Here is a 19658-nt window from a genome sequence, read left to right as displayed (position 1 = left end):
ACTGTCTTAGCGAAAGGCTTCTTGAGGGGAAAGCTATAACTCTGTGAGATGATTTCACAGAACACAAAGAAGTTTCTCAGAAAGCTTCTTTCTCTTTGTTATCGGAGGATATTTACTTTGGCCCTATAGTCTTCAAAGGGATCCGAAATATCTGTTCTCAGATTCCACAGAAATAAGGCTAGCAAAGAGATCCACGAAATACAGATGTAACTCTGTGAGATGAATTAACAGAACACTAAGCAGTTTCTCAGAAAGCTTCTTTCGAGATTTCATCTGAGGATATTTCCTTTTTCACCATAGCCCTCTATGGCGTTCCAAATATCACTTTGCCAATTCCACAAAAACTGTCTTAGCGAAAGGCTTCTTGAGGGGAAAGTTGTAACTCTGTGAGATGATTTCACAGAACACAAAGAAGTTTCTCAGAAAGCTTCTTTCTCTTTGTTATCGGAGGATATTTCCTTTGGAAATATAGTCTTCAATGGAATGCGAAATATCTGTTCTCAGATTCCAGAGAAATAAGGCTAGAAAAGAGATCCACGAAATACAGATGTAACTCTGTGAGATGAATTTACAGAACACTAAGCAGTTTCTCAGAAAGCTTCTTTCCAGATTTCATCTGAGGATATTTCCTTTTTCATCATAGCCCTCTATGGCGATCCAAATATCACTTTGCCAATTCCTCAAGAACTGTCTTAGTGAAAGGCTTCTTGAGGGGAAAGCTGTAACTCTGTGAGATGATTTCACAGAACACGAAGAAGTTTCTCAGAAAGCTTCTTTCTCTTTGTTATCGGAGGATATTTCCTTTGGCCCTATAGTCTTCAAAGGGATCCGAAATATCTGTTCTCAGACTCCACAGAAATTAGGCTAGCAAAGAGATCCACGAAATACAGATGTAACTCTGTGAGATGAATTAACAGAACACTAAGCAGTTTCTCAGAAAGCTTCTTTCCAGATTTCATCTGAGGATATTTCCTTTTACACCATAGCCCTCTAGGGCGTTCCAAATATCACTTTGCCAATTCCAAAAGAACTGTCTTAGCGAAAGGATTCTTGAGGGGAAAGCTGTAACTCTGTGAGATGATTTCACAGAACACAAAGAAGTTTCTCAGAAAGCTTCTTTCTCTTTGTTATAGGAGGATATTTCCTTTGGCCCTATAGTATTCAAAGGGATACGAAATATCTGTTCTCAGATTCCACAGAAATAAGGCTAGCAAAGAGATCCACGAAATACAGATGTAACTCTGTGAGATGAATTAACAGAACACTAAGCAGTTTCTCAGAAAGCTTCTTTCCAGATTTCATCTGAGGATATTTCCTTTTTCACCATAGCCCTCTAGGGCATTCCAAATATCACTTTGCCAATTCCACAAGAACTGTCTTAGTGAAAGGCTTCTTGAGGGGAAAGCTGTAACTCTGTGAGATGATTTCACAGAACACAAAGAAGTTTCTCAGAAAGCTTCTTTCTCTTTGTTATCGGAGGATATTTCCTTTGGCCCTATAGTCTTCAAAGGGATCCGAAATATCTGTTCTCAGATTCCACAGAAATAAGGCTAGCAAAGAGTTCCACGAAATACAGATGTAACTCTGTGAGATGAATTAACAGAACACTAAGCAGTTTCTCAGAAAGCTTCTTTCCAGATTTCATCTGAGGATATTTCCTTTTTCACCATAGCCCTCTATGGGCTTCCAAATATCACTTTGCCAATTCCACAAGAACTGTCTTAGCGAAAGGCTTCTTGAGGTTAAAGCTGTAACTCTGTGAGATGATTTCACAGAATACAAAGAAGTTTCTCAGAAAGCTTCTTTCTCTTTGTTATCGGAGGATATTTCCTTTGGCCCTATAGTCTTCAAAGGGATCCGAAATATCTCTTCTCAGATTCCACAGAAATTAGGCTAGCAAAGAGATCCACGAAATACAGATGTAACTCTGTGAGATGAATTAACAGAACACTAAGCAGTTTCTCAGAAAGCTTCTTTCCAGATTTCATCTGAGGATATTTCCTTTTTCACCATAGCCCTCTATGGGCTTCCAAATATCACTTTGCCAATTCCACAAGAACTGTCTTAGCGAAAGGCTTCTTCAGGGGAAAGCTGTAACTCTGTGAGATGATTTCATAGAACACAGAGAAGTTTCTCAGAAAGCTTCTTTCTCTTTGTTATCGGAGGATATTTCCTTTGGCCCTATAGTCTTCAAAGGGATCCGAAATATCTGTTCTCAGATTCCACAGAAATAAGGCTAGCAAAGAGATCCACGAAATACAGATGTAACTCTGTGAGATGAATTAACAGAACACTAAGCAGTTTCTCAGAAAGCTTCTTTCCAGATTTCATCTGAGGATATTTCGTTTTTCACCATAGCCCTCTATGGGATTCCAAATATCACTTTGCCAATTCCACAAGAACTGTCTTAGCGAAAAGCTTCTTGAGGGAAAAGTTGTAACTCTGTGAGATGATTTCACAGAACACAAAGAAGTTTCTCAGAAAGCTTCTTTCTCTTTCTTATTGGAGGATATTTCCTTTGGCCCTATAGTCTTCAAAGGGATCCGAAATATCTGTTCTCAGATTCCACAGAAATAAAGCTAGCAAAGAGATCCATGAGATACAGATGTAACTCTGGGAGTGGAAGTCACATATCACAGAGCAGTTTCTCAGAAAGCTTCTTTCCAGATTTCATCTGAGGATATTTCCTTTTTCACCATAGCCCTCTATGGCGATCCAAATATCACTTTGCCAATTCCTCAAGAACTGTCTTAGTGAAAGTCTTCTTGAGGGGAAAGCTGTAACTCTGTGAGATGATTTCACAGAACACGAAGAAGTTTCTCAGAAAGCTTCTTTCTCTTTGTTATCGGAGGATATTTCCTTTGGCCCTATAGTCTTCAAAGGGATGCGAAATATCTGTTCTCAGATTCCACAGAAATTAGGCTAGCAAAGAGATCCACGAAATACAGATGTAACTCTGTGAGATGAATTAACAGAACACTAAGCAGTTTCTCAGAAAGCTTCTTTCGAGATTTCATCTGAGGATATTTCCTTTGTCACCATAGCCCTCTATGGGCTTCCAAACATCACTTTGCTAATTCCACAAGAACTGTCTTAGCGAAAGGCTTCTTGAGGTTAAAGCTTTAACTCTGTGAGATGATTTCAGAGAATACAAAGAAGTTTCTCAGAAAGCTTCTTTCTCTTTGTTATCGGAGGATATTTCCTTTGGCCCTATAGTCTTCCAAGGGATCCGAAATATCTGTTCTCAGATTCCACAGAAATTAGGCTAGCAAAGAGATCCACGAAATACAGATGTAACTCTGTGAGATGAATTAACAGAACACTAAGCAGTTTCTCAGAAAGCTTCTTTCCAGATTTCATCTGAGGATATTTCCTTTTTCACCATAGCCCTCTATGGCATTCCATATATCACTTTGCCAATTCCACAAGAACTGTCTTAGCGAAAGGCTTCTTGTGGGCAAAGCTGTAACTCTGTGAGATGATTTCACAGAACACAAAGAAGTTTCTCAGAAAGCTTCTTTCTCTTTGTTATCGGAGGATATTTCCTTTGGCCCTATAGTCTTCAATGGGATCCGAAATATCTGTTCTCAGATTCCACAGAAATAAGGCTAGCAAAGAGATCCACGAAATACAGATGTAACTCTGTGAAATGAATTAACAGAACACTAAGCAGTTTCTCAGAAAGCTTCTTTCCAGATTTCATCTGAGGATATTTCCTTTTTCACCATAGGCCTCTACGGCGTTCCAAATATCACTTTGCCAATTCCACAAGAACTGTCTTAGCGAAAGGCTCCTTGAGGGGAAAGCTGTAACTCTGTGAGATGATTTCACAGAACACAAAGAAGTTTCTCAGAAAGCTTCTTTCTCTTTGTTATCGGAGGATATTTCCTTTGGCCCTATAGTCTTCAAAGGGATCCGAAATATCTGTTCTCAGATTCCACAGAAATAAGGCTAGCAAAGAGATCCACGAACTACAGATGTAACTCTGTGAGATGAATTAACAGAACACTAAGAAGTTTCTCAGAAAGCTTCTTTCCAGATTTCATCTGAGGATATTTCCTTTTTCACCATAGCCCTCTATGGCGTTCCAAATATCACTTTGCCAATTCCACAAGAACTGTCTTAGCGAAAGGCTTCTTGAGGGGAAAGCTGTAACTCTGTGAGATGATTTCACAGAACACAAAGAAGTTTCTCAGAAAGCTTCTTTCTCTTTGTTATCGGAGGATATTTCCTTTGGCCCTATAGTCTTCCAAGGGATCAGAAATATCTGTTCTCAGATTCCACAGAAATAAGGCTAGCAAAGAGATCCACGAAATACAGATGTAACTCTGTGAGATGAATTAACAAAACACTAAGCAGTTTCTCAGAAAGCTTCTTTCCAGATTTCATCTGAGGATATTTCCTTTTTCACCATAGCCCTCTATGGCGTTCCAAATATCACTTTGCCAATTCCACAAGAACTGTCTTAGCGAAAGGCTTCTTGAGGGGAAAGCTGTAACTCTGTGAGATGATTTCATAGAACACAAAGAAGTTTCTCAGAAAGCTTCTTTCTCTTTGTTATCGGAGGATATTGCCTTTGGCCCTATAGTCTTCAACGGGATCCGAAATATCTGTTCTCAGATTCCACAGAAATAAGACTAGCAAAGAGATCCACGAAATACAGATGTAACTCTGTGAGATGAATTAACAGAACACTAAGCAGTTTCTCAGAAACCTTCTTTCCAGATTTCATCTGAGGATATTTCCTTTTTCACCATAGCCCTCTATGGCGATCCAAATATCACTTTGCCAATTCCTCAAGAACTGTCTTAGTGAAAGGCCTCTTGAGGGGAAAGCTGTAACTCTGTGAGATGATTTCACAGAACACAAAGAAGTTTCTCAGAAAGCTTCTTTCTCTTTGTTATCGGAGGATATTTCCTTTGGCCCTATAGTCTTCAAAGGGATCCGAAATATCTGTTCTCAGATTCCACAGAAATTAGGCTAGCAAAGAGATCCACGAAATACAGATGTTACTCTGTGAGATGAATTAACAGAACACTAAGCAGTTTCTCAGAAAGCTTCTTTCCAGATTTCATCTGAGGATATTTCCTTTTTCACCATAGCCCTCTATGGGCTTCCAAATATCACTTTGCCAATTCCACAAGAACTGTCTTAGCGAAAGGCTTCTTGAGGGGAAAGCTGTAACTCTATGAGATGATTTCATAGAACACAAAGAAGTTTCTCAGAAAGCTTCTTTCTCTTTGTTATCGGAGGATATTTCCTTTGGCCCTATAGTCTTCCAAGGGATCCGAAATATCTGTTCTCAGATTCCACAGAAATAAGGCTAGCAAAGAGATCCGCGAAATACAGATGTAACTCTGTGAGATGAATTAACAGAACACTAAGCAGTTTCTCAGAAAGCTTCTTTCCAGATTTCATCTGAGGATATTTCCTTTTTCACCATAGCCCTCTATGGCGTTTCAAATATCACTTTGCCAATTCCACAAGAACTGTCTTAGCGAAAGGCTTCTTGAGGGGAAAGCTGTAACTCTGTGAGATGATTTCACAGAACACAAAGAAGTTTCTCAGAAAGCTTCTTTCTCTTTGTTATCGGAGGATATTTCCTTTGGCCCTATAGTCTTCAAAGGGATCTGAAATAACTGTTCTCAGATTCCACAGAAATAAGGCTAGCAAAGAGATCCACGAAAGAAAGATGTAACTCTGTGAGATGAATTAACAGAACACTAAGCAGTTTCTCAGAAAGCTTCTTTCCAAATTTCATCTGAGGATATTTCCTTTTTCACCATAGCCCTCTATGGCGTTCCAAATATCACTTTGCCAATTCCACAAGAACTGTCTTAGCGAAAGGCTTCTTGAGGGGAAAGCTGTAACTCTGTGAGACGAGTTCACAGAACACAAAGAAGTTTCTCAGAAAGCTTCTTTCTCTTTGTTATCGGAGGATATTTCCTTTGGCCCTATAGTCTTCAATGGGATCCGAAATATCTGTTCTCAGATTCCACAGAAATAAGGCTAGCAAAGAGATCCACGAAATACAGATGTAACTCTGTGAGATGAATTAACAGAACACTAAGTAGTTTCTCAGAAAGCTTCTTTCAAGATTTCATCTGAGGATATTTCCTTTTTCACCATAGCCCTCTATGGCGATCCAAATATCACTTTGCCAATTCCTCAAGAGCTGTCTTAGTGAAAGGCTTCTTGAGGGGAAAGCTGTAACTCTGTGAGATGATTTCACAGAACACAAAGAAGTTTCTCAGAAAGCTTCTTTCTGTTTGTTATCGGAGGATATTTCCTTTGGCCCTATAGTCTTCAAAGGGATGGGAAATATCTGTTCTCAGATTCCACAGAAATTAGGCTAGCAAAGAGATCCACGAAATACAGATGTAACTCTGTGAGATGAATTAACAGAACACTAAGCAGTTTCTCAGAAAGCTTCTTTCCAGATTTCATCTGAGGATATTTCCTTTTTCAACATAGCCCTTTATGGGCTTCCAAATATCACTTTGCCAATTCCACAAGAACTGTCTTAGCGAAAGGCTTCTTGAGGGGAAAGCAGTAACTCTGTGAGATGATTTCATAGAACACAAAGAAGTTTCTCAGAAAGCTTCTTTCTCTTTGTTATCGGAGGATATTTCCTTTGGCCCTATAGTCTTCAAAGGGATCCGAAATATCTGTTCTCAGATTCCACAGAAATAAGGCTAGCAAAGAGATCCACGAAATACAGATGTAACTCTGTGAGATGAATTAACAGAACACTAAGCAGTTTCTCAGAAAGCTTCTTTCCAGATTTCATCTGAGGATATTTCCTTTTTCACCATAGCCCTCTATGGCGTTCCAAATATCACTTTGCCAATTCCACAAGAACTGTCTTAGCGAAAGGCTTCTTGAGGGGAAAGCTGTAACTCTGTGAGATGATTTCACAGAACACAAAGAAGTTTCTCAGAAAGCTTCTTTCTCTTTGTTATCGGAGGATATTTCCTTTGGCCCTATAGTCTTCAATGGGATCCGAAATATCTGTTCTCAGATTCCACAGAAATAAGGCTAGCAAAGAGATCCACGAAATACAGATGTAACTCTGTGAGATGAATTAACAGAACACTAAGCAGTTTCTCAGAAAGCTTCTTTCAAGATTTCATCTGAGGATATTTCCTTTTTCACCATAGCCCTCTATGGCGATCCAAATATCACTTTGCCAATTCCTCAAGAACTGTCTTAGTGAAAGGCTTCTTGAGGGGAAAGCTGTAACTCTGTGAGATGATTTCACAGAACACAAAGAAGTTTCTCAGAAAGCTTCTTTCTCTTTGTTATCGGAGGATATTTCCTTTGGCCCTATAGTCTTCAAAGGGATGGGAAATATCTGTTCTCAGATTCCACAGTAATTAGGCTAGCAAAGAGATCCACGAAATACAGATGTAACTCTGTGAGATGAATTAACAGAACACTAAGCAGTTTCTCAGAAAGCTTCTTTCCAGATTTCATCTGAGGATATTTCCTTTTTCAACATAGCCCTCTATGGGCTTCCAAATATCACTTTGCCAATTCCACAAGAACTGTCTTAGCGAAAGGCTTCTTGAGGGGAAAGCAGTAACTCTGTGAGATGATTTCATAGAACACAAAGAAGTTTCTCAGAAAGCTTCTTTCTCTTTGTTATCGGAAGATATTTCCTTTGGCCCTATAGTCTTCAAAGGGATCCGAAATATCTGTTCTCAGATTCCACAGAAATAAGGCTAGCAAAGAGATCCACGAAATACAGATGTAACTCTGTGAGATGAATTAACAGAACACTAAGAAGTTTCTCAGAAAGCTTCTTTCCAGATTTCATCTGAGGATATTTCCTTTTTCACCATAGCCCTCTTTGGCGTTCCAAATATCACTTTGCCAATTCCACAAGAACTGTCTTAGCGAAAGGCTTCTTGAGGGCAAAGCTGTAACTCTGTGAGATGATTTCACAGAACACAAAGAAGTTTCTCAGAAAGCTTCTTTCTCTTTGTTATCGGAGGATATTTCCTTTGGCCCTATAGTCTTCAAAGGGATCCGAAATATCTGTTCTCAGATTACACAGAAATAAGGCTAGCAAAGAGATCCACGAAATACAGATGTAACTCTGTGAGATGAATTAACAGAACACTAAGCAGTTTCTCAGAAACCTTCTTTCCAGATTTCATCTGAGGATATTTCCTTTTTCACCATAGCCCTCTATGGCGTTCCAAATATCACTTTGCCAATTCCACAAGAACTGTCTTAGCGAAAGGCTTCTTGAGGGGAAAGCTGTAACTCTGTGAGATGATTTCATAGAACACAAAGAAAGTTTCTCAGAAAGCTTCTTTCTCTTTGTTATCGGAGGATATTTCCTTTGGCCCTATAGTCTTCAATGGGATCCGAAATATCTGTTCTCAGATTCCACAGAAATAAGACTAGCAAAGAGATCCACGAAATACAGATGTAACTCTGTGAGATGAATTAACAGAACACTAAGCAGTTTCTCAGAAACCTTCTTTCCAGATTTCATCTGAGGATATTTCCTTTTTCACCATAGCCCTTTATGGCGTTCCAAATATCACTTTGCAAATTCCACAAAAACTGTCTTAGCGAAAGGCTTCTTGAGGGGAAAGCTGTAACTCTGTGAGATGATTTCACAGAACACAAAGAAGTTTCTCAGAAAGCTTCTTTCTCTTTGTTATCGGAGGATATTTCCTTTGGCCCTATAGTCTTCAAAGGGATCCGAAATATCTGTTCTCAGATTCCACAGAAATATGGCTAGCAAAGAGATCCACGAAATACAGATGTAACTCTGTGAGATGAATTAACAGAACACTAAGCAGTTTCTCAGAAAGCTTCTTTCCAGATTTCATCTGAGGATAGTTCCTTTTTCACCATAGCCCTCTATGGCATTCCATATATCACTCTGCCAATTCCACAAGAACTGCCTTAGCGAAAGGCTTCTTGCGGGCAAAGCTGTAACTCTGTGAGATGATTTCACAGAACACAAAGAAGTTTCTCAGAATGCTTCTTTCTCTTTGTTATCGGAGGATATTTCCTTTGGCCCTATAGTCTTCAAAGGGATCCGAAATATCTGTTCTCAGATTCCACAGAAATAAGGCTAGCAAAGAGATCCACGAAATACAGATGTAACTCTGTGAGATTAATTAACAGAACACTAAGCAGTTTCTCAGAAAGCTTCTTTCCAGATTTCATCTGAGGATATTTCCTTTTTCACCATAGCCTTCTAGGGAGTTCCAAATATCACTTTTCCAATTCCAGAAGAACTGTCTTAGCGAAAGGCTTCTTGAGGGGAAAGCTGTAACTCTGAGAGATGATTTCACAGAACACAAAGAAGTTTCTCAGAAAGCTTCTTTCTCTTTGTTATCGGAATATATTTCCATTGGCCCAATAGTTTTCAAAGGGATCCGAAATATCTGTTCTCAGATTCCACAGAAATTAGGCTAGCAAAGAGATCCACGAAATACAGATGTAACTCTGTGAGATGAATTAACAGAACACTAAGCAGTTTCTCAGAAAGCTTCTTTCCATATTTCATCTGAGGATATTTCCTTTTTCACCGTAGCCCTCTATGGGCTTCCAAATATCACTTTGCCATTTCCACAAGAACTGTCTTAGCGAAAGGCTTCTTGAGGGGAAAGCTGTAACTCTGTGAGATGATTTCATAGAACACAAAGAAGTTTCTCAGAAAGATTCTTTCTCTTTGTTATCGGAGGATATTTCCTTTGGCCCTATAGTCTTCAAAGGGATCCGAAATATCTGTTCTCAGATTCCACAGAAATAAGGCTAGCAAAGAGATCCACGAAATACAGATGTAACTCTGTGAGATGAATTAACAGAACACTAAGTAGTTTCTCAGAAAGCTTCTTTCCAGATTTCATCTGAGGATATTTCCTTTGTCACCATAGCCCTCTATGGGCTTCCAAATATCACTTTGCCAATTCCACAAGAACTGTCTTAGCGAAAGGCTTCTTGAGGGGAAAGCTGTAACTCTGTGAGTTGATTTCATAGAACACAAAGAAGTTTCTCAGAAAGCTTCTTTCTCTTTGTTATCGGAGGATATTTCCTTTGGCACTATAGTCTTCAAAGGGATCTGAAATATCTGTTCTCAGATTCCACAGAAATAAGGCTAGCAAAGAGATCCACGAAATACAGATGTAAATCTATGAGATGAATTAACAGAACACTAAGCAGTTTCTCAGAAAGATTCTTTCCAGATTTCATCTGAGGATATTTCCTTTGTCACCATAGCCCTCTATGGGCTTCCAAATATCACTTTGCCAATTCCACAAGAACTGTCTTAGCGAAAGGCTTCTTGAGGTTAAAGCTATAACTCTTTGAGATGATTTCACAGAATACAAAGAAGTTTCTCAGAAAGCTTCTTTCTCTTTGTTATCGGAGGATATTTCCTTTGGCCCTATAGTCTTCAAAGGGATCCGAAATATCTGTTCTCAGATTCCACAGAAATAAGGCTAGCAAAGAGATCCACGAGATACAGATGTAACTCTGGGAGTGGAAGTCACATATCACAGAGCAGTTTCTCAGAAAGCTTCTTTCCAGATTTCTTCTTAGGATATATCCTTTTTCACCATAGCCCTCTATGGCGTTCCAAATATCACTTTGCCAATTCCACAAAAACTGTCTTAGCGAAAGGCTTCTTGAGGGTAAAGCTGTAACTCTGTGAGATGATTTCACAGAACACAAAGAAGTTTCTCAGAAAGCTTCTTTCTCTTTGTTATCGGAGGATATTTCCTTTGGCCCTATAGTCTTCAAAGGGATCCGAAATATCTGTTCTCAGATTCCACAGAAATAAGGCTAGCAAAGAGATCCACGAAATACAGATGTAACTCTGTGAGATGAATTAACAGAACACTAAGCAGTTTCTCAGAAAGCTTCTTTCCAGATTTCATATGAGGATATTTCCTTTTTCACCATAGCCCTCTATGGCGTTCCAAATATCACTTTGCCAATTCCACAAGAACTGTCTTAGCGAAAGGCTTCTTGAGGGGAAAGCTGTAACTCTGTGAGATGATTTCACAGAACACAAAGAAGTTTCTCAGAAAGCTTCTTTCTCTTTGTTATCGGAGGATATTTCCTTTGGCCCTATAGTCTTCAAAGGGATCCGAAATATCTGTTCTCAGATTCCACAGAAATAAGGCTACCAAAGAGATCCACGAAATACAGATGTACCTCTGTGAGATAAATTAACAGAACACAAAGCAGTTTCTGAGAAAGCTTCTTTCCAGATTTCATCTGAGGATATTTCCTTTTTCACCATAGCCCTCTGTGGCATTCCAAATATCACTTTGCCAATTCCACAAGAACTGTCTTAGCGAAAGGCTTCTTGAGGGCAAAGCAGTATCTCTGTGAGATGATTTCACAGAACACAAAGAAGTTTCTCAGAAAGCTTCTTTCTCTTTGTTTTCGCAATATATTTCCATTGGCCCTATAGTTTTCAAAGGGATCCGAAATATGTGTTCTCAGATTCCACAGAAATTAGGCTAGCAAAGAGAATCACGAAATACAGATGTAACTCTGGGAGATGAATTAACAGTACACTAAGCAGTTTCTCAGAAAGCTTCTTTCCAGATTTCATCTGAGGATATTTCCTTTTTCACCATAGCCCTCTATGGGCTTCCAAATATCACTTTGCCATTTCCACAAGAACTGTCTTAGCGAACGGCTTCTTGAGGGGAAAGCTGTAACTCTGTGAGATGATTTCATAGAACACAAAGAAGTTTGTCAGAAAGATTCTTTCTCTTTGTTATCGGAGGATATTTCCTTTGGCCCTATAGTCTTCAAAGGGATCCGAAATATCTGTTCTCAGAATCCACAGAAATAAGGCTAGCAAAGAGATCCACGAAATACAGATGTAACTCTGTGAGATGAATTAACAGAACACTAAGCAGTTTCTCAGAAAGCTTCTTTCCAGATTTCATCTGAGGATATTTCCTTTGTCACCATAGCCCTCTATGGGCTTCCAAATATCACTTTGCCAATTCCACAAGAACTGTCTTAGCGAAAGGCTTCTTGAGGGGAAAGCTGTAACTCTGTGAGTTGATTTCATAGAACACAAAGAAGTTTCTCAGAAAGCTTCTTTCTCTTTGTTATCGGAGGATATTTCCTGTGGACCTATAGTCTTCAAAGGGATCCGAAATATCTGTTCTCAGATTCCACAGAAATAAGGCTAGCAAAGAGATCCACGAAATACAGATGTAACTCTGTGAGATGAATTAACAGAACACTAAGCAGTTTCTCAGAAAGCTTCTTTCCAGATTTCATCTGAGGATATTTCCTTTGTCACCATAGCCCTCTATGGGCTTCCAAATATCACTTTGCCAATTCCACAAGAACTGTCTTAGCGAAAGGCTTCTTGAGGTTAAAGCTATAACTCTGTGAGATGATTTCACAGAATACAAAGAAGTTTCTCAGAAAGCTTCTTTCTCTTTGTTATCGGAGGATATTTCCTTTGGCCCTATAGTCTTCAAAGGGATCCGAAATATCTGTTCTGAGATTCCACAAAAATAAGGCTAGCAAAGAGATCCACGAGATACAGATGTAACTCTGGGAGTGGAAGTCACATATCACAGAGCAGTTTCTCAGAAAGCTTCATTCCAGATTTCATCTGAGGATATTTCCTTTTTCACCATAGCCCTCTATGGCGTTCCAAGTATCACTTTGCCAATTCCACAAGAACTGTCTTAGCGAAAGGCTTCTTGAGGGGAAAGCTGTAACTCTGTGAGATGATTTCACAGAACATAAAGAAGTTTCTCAGAAAGCTTCTTTCTCTTTGTTATCGGAGGATATTTCCTTTGGCCCCATAGTCTTCAAAGGGATGGGAAATATCTGTTCTCAGATTCCACAGAAATAAGGCTACCAAACAGATCCACGAAATACAGATGTACCTCTGTGAGATAAATTAACAGAACACAAAGCAGTTTCTCAGAAAGCTTCTTTCCAGATTTCATCTGAGGATATTTCCTTTTTCACCATAGCCCTCTATGGCATTCCAAATATCACTTTGCCAATTCCACAAGAACTGTCTTAGCGAAAGGCTTCTTGAGGGCAAAGCTGTATCTCTGTGAGGTGATTTCACAGAACATAAAGAAGTTTCTCAGAAAGCTTGTTTCTCTTTGTTATCGGAGGATATTTCCTTTGGCCCTATAGTCTTCAATGGGATCCGAAATATCTGTTCTCAGATTCCACAGAAATAAGGCTAGCAAAGAGATCCACGAAATACAGATGTAACTCTGTGAGACGAATTAACAGAACACTAAGCAGTTTCTCAGAAAGCTTCTTTCCAGATTTCATCTGAGGATATTTCCTTTTTCACCATAGCCCTCTATGGCGATCCAAATATCACTTTGCCAATTCCTCAAGAACTGTCTTAGTGAAAGGCTTCTTGAGGGGAAAGCTGTAACTCTGTGAGATGATTTCACTGAACACAAAGAAGTTTCTCAGAAAGCTTCTTTCTCTTTGTTATCAGAGGATATTTCCTTTGGCCCTATAGTCTTCTAAGGGATGGGAAATATCTGTTCTCAGATTCCACAGAAATTAGGCTAGCAAAGAGATCCACGAAATACAGATGTAACTCTGTGAGATGAATTAACAGAACACTAAGCAGTTTCTCAGAAAGCTTCTTTCCAGATTTCATCTGAGGATATTTCCTTTTTCACCATAGCCCTCTATGGGCTTCCAAATATCACTTTGCCAATTCCACAAGAACTGTCTTAGCGAAAGGCTTCTTGAGGGGAAAGCTGTAACTCTGTGAGATGATTTCATAGAACACAAAGAAGATTCTCAGAAAGCTTCTTTCTCTTTGTTATCGGAGGATATTTCCTTTGGCCCTATAGTCTTCAAAGGGATCCGAAATATCTGTTCTCAGATTCCACAGAAATAAGGCTAGCAAAGAGATCCACGAAATACAGATGTAACTCTGTGAGATGAATTAACAGAACACTAAGCAGTTTCTCAGAAAGCTTCTTTCCAGATTTCATCTGAGGATATTTCCTTTTTCACCATAGCCCTCTATGGCGTTCCAAGTATCACTTTGCCAATTACACAAGAACTGTCTTAGCGAAAGACTTCTTGAGGGGAAAGCTGTAACTCTGTGAGATGATTTCACAGAACATAAAGAAGTTTCTCAGAAAGCTTCTTTCTCTTTGTTATCGGAGGATATTTCCTTTGGCCCTATAGTATTCAATGGGATCCAAAATATCTGTTCTCAGATTCCACAGAAATAAGGCTAGGAAAGAGATCCACGAAATACAGATGTAACTCTGTGCGATGAATTAACAGAACACTAAGCAGTTTCTCAGAAAGCTTCTTTCCAGATTTCATCTGAGGATATTTCCTTTTTCACCATAGCCCTCTATGGCGATCCAAATATCACTTTGCCAATTCCACAAGAACTTTCTTAACGAAAGGCTTCTTGAGGGCAAAGCTGTAACTCTGTGAGATGATTTCACAGAACACAAAGAAGTTTCTCAGAAAGCTTCTTTCTCTTTGTTATCGGAGGATATTTCCTTTGGCCCTATAGTCTTCAATGGGATCCGAAATATCTGTTCTCAGATTCCACAGAAATAAGGCTAGCAAAGAGATCCACGAAATACAGATGTAACTCTGTGAGTGGAAGTCACATATAACAGAGCAGTTTCTCAGAAAGCTTCTTTCCAGATTTCATATGAGGATATTTCCTTTTTCACCATAGCCCTCTACGGCGTTCCAAATATCACTTTGCCAATTCCAGAAGAACTGTCTTAGCGAAAGGCTTCTTGAGGGGAAAGCTGTAATTCTGTGAGATGATTTCACAGAACACAAAGCAGTTTCTCAGAAAGCTTCTTTCTCTTTGTTATCGGAGGATATTTCCTTTGGCCCTATAGTCTTCAAAGGGATCCGAAATATCTGTTCTCAGATTCCACAGAAATAAGGCTAGCAAAGAGTACCACGAAATACAGATGTAACTCTGTGAAATGAATTAACAGAACACTAAGCAGTTTCTCAGAAAGCATCTTTCCAGATTTCATCTGAGGATATTTCCTTTTTCGCCATAGCCTTCTATGGCGTTCCAAATATCACTTTGCCAATTCCACAAGAACTGTCTTAGTGAAAGGCTTCTTGAGGGGAAAGCTGTAACTCTGTGAGATGATTTCACAGAACACCAAGAAGTTTCTCAGAAAGCTTCTTTCTCTTTGTTATCGGAGGATATTTCCTTTGGCTCTATAGTCTTCAAAGGGATGGGAAATATCTGTTCTCATATTCCACAGAAATAAGGCTAGCAAAGAGTACCACGAAATACAGATGTAACTCTGTGAGATGAATTAACAGAACACTAAGCAGTTTCTCAGAAAGCTTCTTTCCAGATTTCATCTGAGGATATTTCCTTTTTCACCATAGCCCTCTATGGCCTTCCAAATATCACTTTGCCAATTGCACAAGATCTGTCTTAGTGAAAGGCTTCTTCAGGGGAAAGCTGTAACTCTGTGAGATGATTTCACAGAACACAAAGAAGTTTCTCAGAAAGCTTCTTTCTCTTTGTTATCGGAGGATATTTCCTTTGGCCCTATAGTCTTCAAAGGGATCCGAAATATCTGTTCTCAGATTCCACAGAAATAAGGCTGGCAAACAGATCCACGAAATACAGATGTAACTCTGTGAGTGGAAGTCACATATAACAGAGCAGTTTCTCAGAAAGCTTCTTTCCAGATTTCATATGAGGATATTTCCTTTTTCACCATAGCCCTCTAGGGCGTTCCAAATATCACTTTGCCAATTCCACAAGAACTGTCTTAGCGAAAGGCTTCTTGAGGGGAAAGCTGTAACTCTGTGAGATGATTTCACAGAACACAAAGAAGTTTCTCAGAAAGCTTCTTTCTCTTTGTTATCGGAGGATATTTCCTTTGGCCCTATAGTCTTCAAAGGGATCCGAAATATCTGTTCTCAGATTCCACAGAAATAAGGCTAGCAAAGAGATCCACGTAATACAGATGTAAGTCTGTGAGTGGAAGTCACATATAACAGAGCAGTTTCTCAGAAAGCTTCTTTCCAGATTTCATCTGAGGATATTTCCTTTTTCACCATAGCCCTCTATGGCGTTCCATATATCACTTTGCCAATTCCACAAGAACTGTCTTAGCGAAAGGCTTCTTGAGGGGAAAGCTGTAACTCTGTGAGATGATTTCACAGAACACAAAGAAGTTTCTCAGAAAGCTTCTTTCTCTTTGTTATCGGAGGATATTTCCTTTGGCTCTGTAGTCTTCAAAGGGATGGGAAATATGTGTTCTCAGATTCCACAGAAATAAGGCTATCAAAGAGATCCACGAAATACAGATGTAACTCTGTGAGATGAATTAACAGAACACTAAGCAGTTTCTCAGAAAGCTTCTTTCCAGATTTCATCTGAGGATATTTCCTTTTTCACCATAGCCCTCTATGGGCTTCCAAATATCACTTTGCCATTTCCACAAGAACTGTCTTAGCGAAAGGCTTCTTGAGGGGAAAGCTGTAACTCTGTGAGATGATTTCACAGAACACAAAGAAGTTTCTCAGAAAGCTTCTTTCTCTTTGTTATCGGAAGATATTACCTTTGGCCCAATAGTCTTCAAAGGGATCCGAAATATCTGTTCTCAGATTCCACAGAAATAAGGATAGCAAAGAGATCCACGAAATAGAGATGTAACTCTGTGAGTGGAAGTCACATATAACAGAGCAGTTTCGCAGAAAGCTTCTTTCCAGATTTCATATGAGGATATTTCCTTTTTCACCATAGCCCTCTACGGCGTTCCAAATATCACCATGCCAATTCCAGAAGAACTGTCTTAGCGAAAGGCTTCTTGAGGGTAAAGCTGTAACTCTGTGAGATGATTTCAGAGAACACAAAGAAGTTTCTCAGAAAGCTTCTTTCTCTTTGTTATCGGAGGATATTTCCTTTGGCCCTATAGTCTTCAAAGGGATCCGAAATATCTGTTCTCAGATTCCACAGAAATAAGGCTAGCAAAGAGATCCACGAAATACAGATGTAACTCTGTGAGATGAATTAACATAACACTAAGTAGTTTCTGAGAAAGCTTCTTTCCAGATTCCATCTGAGGATATTTCCTTTTTCACCATAGCCCTCTATGGGCTTCCAAATATCACTTTGCCAATTCCACAAGAACTGTCTTAGCGAAAGGCTTCTTGAGGGGAAAGGTGTACCTCTGTGAGATGATTTCACAGAACACAAAGAAGTTTCTCAGAAAGCTTCTTTCTCTTTGTTATCGGAGGATATTTCCTTTGGTCCTATAGTCTTCAAAGGGATCCGAAATATCTGTTCTCAGATTCCACAGAAATAAGGCTAGCAAAGAGATCCACGAGATACAGATGTAACTCAGGGAGTGGAAGTCACATATCACAGAGCAGTTTCTCAGAAATCTTCTTTCCAGATTTCATCTGAGGATATTTCCTTTTTCACCATAGCCCTCTATGGCGTTCCAAATATCACTTTGCCAATTCCACAAGAACTGTCTTAGCGAACGGCTTCTTGAGGGGAAAGCTGTAACTCTGTGAGATGATTTCACAGAACACAAAGAAGTTTCTCAGAAAGCTTCTTTCTCTTTGTTATCGGAGGATATTTCCTTTGGCCCTATAGTCTTCAAAGGGATCCGAAATATCTGTTCTCAGATTCCACAGAAATTAGGCTAGCAAAGAGATCCACGAAATACAGATGTAACTCTGTGAGATGAATTAACAGAACACTAAGCAGTTTCTCAGAAAGCTTCTTTCCAGATTTCATCTGAGAATATTTCCTTTTTCACCATAGCACTCTATGGGCTTCCAAATATCACTTTGCCATTTACACAAGAACTGTCTTAGTGAAAGGCTTCTTGAGGGGAAAGCTGTAACTCTATGAGATGATTTCATAGAACACAAAGAAGTTTCTCAGAAAGCTTCTTTCTCTTTGTTATCGGAGGATATTTCCTTTGGCCCTATAGTCTTCAAAAAGATCAGAAATATCTGTTCTCAGATTCCACAGAAATAAGGCTAGCAAAGAGATCTGCGAATTAGAGGTGTAACTCTGTGAGTGGAAGTCACATATCACAGAGCAGTTTCTCAGAAAGCTTCTTTCCAGATTTCTTCTGAGGATATATCCTTTTTCACCATAGCCCTCTATGGCGTTCCAAATGTCACTTTGCCAATTCCACAAGAACTGTCTTAGCGAAAGGCTTCTTGAAGGGAAAGCTGTAACTCTGTGAGATGATTTCACAGAACACAAAGAAGTTTCTCAGAAAGCTTCTTTCTCTTTGTTATCGGAGGATATTTCCTTTGGCCCTATAGTCTTCAAAGGGATCCGAAATATCTGTTCTCAGATTCCACAGAAATAAGGTAGCAAAGAGATCCACGAAATAAGATGTAACTCTGTGAGTGGAAGTTACATATCACAGCGCAGTTTCTCAGAAAGCTTCTTTCCAGATTTCATCTGAGGATATTTCCTTTTTCACCATAGCCCTCTACGGCGTTCCAAATATGACTTTGCCAATTCCACAAGAACTGTCTTAGCGAAAGGCTTCTTGAGGGGAAAGCTGTAACTCTGTGAGATGATTTCACAGAACACAAAGAAGTTTCTCAGAAAGCTTCTTTCTCTTTGTTATCGGAGGATATTTCCTTTGGTCCTATAGTCTTCAAAGGGATCCGAAATATCTGTTCTCAGATTCCACAGAAATAAGGCTAGCAAAGAGATCCACGAAATACAGATGTAACTCTGTGAGATGAATTAAAAGAACACTAAGCAGTTTCTCATAAATCTTCTTTCCGGATTTCATCTCAGGATATTTCCTTTTGGCCACAGCCCTCTATGGGCTTCCAAATATCACTTTGCCAATTCCACAAGAACTGTCCTCGCGAAAGTCTTCTTGAGGGGAAAGCTGTAACTCTGTGAGTTGATTTCACAGAACACAAAGAAGTTTCTCAGAAAGATTCTTTCTCTTTGTTATCTGAGGATATTTCCTTTGGCCCTATAATCTTCAAAGGGATACGAATTATCTTTTCTCAGATTCCACAGAAATAAGGCGAGGAAAGAGATCCACGAAATACAGATGTAATTCTGTGAGATGAATTAACAGAACACTAAGCAGTTTCTCAGAAAGCTTCTTTCCAGATTTCATCTGAGGATATTTCCTTTTTCACCATAGCCCTCTATGGCATTCCAAATATCACTTTGCCAATTCCACAAGAACTGTCTTAGCGGAAGGCTTCTTGAGGGGAAAGCTGTAACTCTGTGAGATGATTTCATAGAACACAAAGCAGTTTCTCAGAAAGCTTCTTTCTCTTTGTTATCGGAGGATATTTCCTTTGGCCCTATATTCTTCAAAGGGATCCGAAATATCTGTTCTCAGATTCCACAGAAATAAGGCTAGCAAAGAGATCCATGAAATAGAGATGTAATTCTGTGAGATGAATTAACAGAACACTAAGCAGTTTCTCAGAAAGCTTCTTTCCAGATTTCATCTGAGGATATTTCCTTTTTCACCATAGCCCTCTATGGCTTTCCAAATATCACTTTGCCAATTCCACAAGAACTGTCTTAGCGAAAGACTTCTTGAAGGGAAAGCTGTGACTCTGTGAGATGATTTCACAGAACACAAAGAAGTTTCTCAGAAAGCTTCTTTCTCTTTGTTATCGGAGGA

This window comes from Macaca mulatta, chromosome 13 (genome assembly GCF_049350105.2).
Source record: "Macaca mulatta isolate MMU2019108-1 chromosome 13, T2T-MMU8v2.0, whole genome shotgun sequence".
Taxonomy (NCBI): domain Eukaryota; kingdom Metazoa; phylum Chordata; class Mammalia; order Primates; family Cercopithecidae; genus Macaca; species Macaca mulatta.
Note: the sequence above shows the minus strand (reverse complement) of the source record.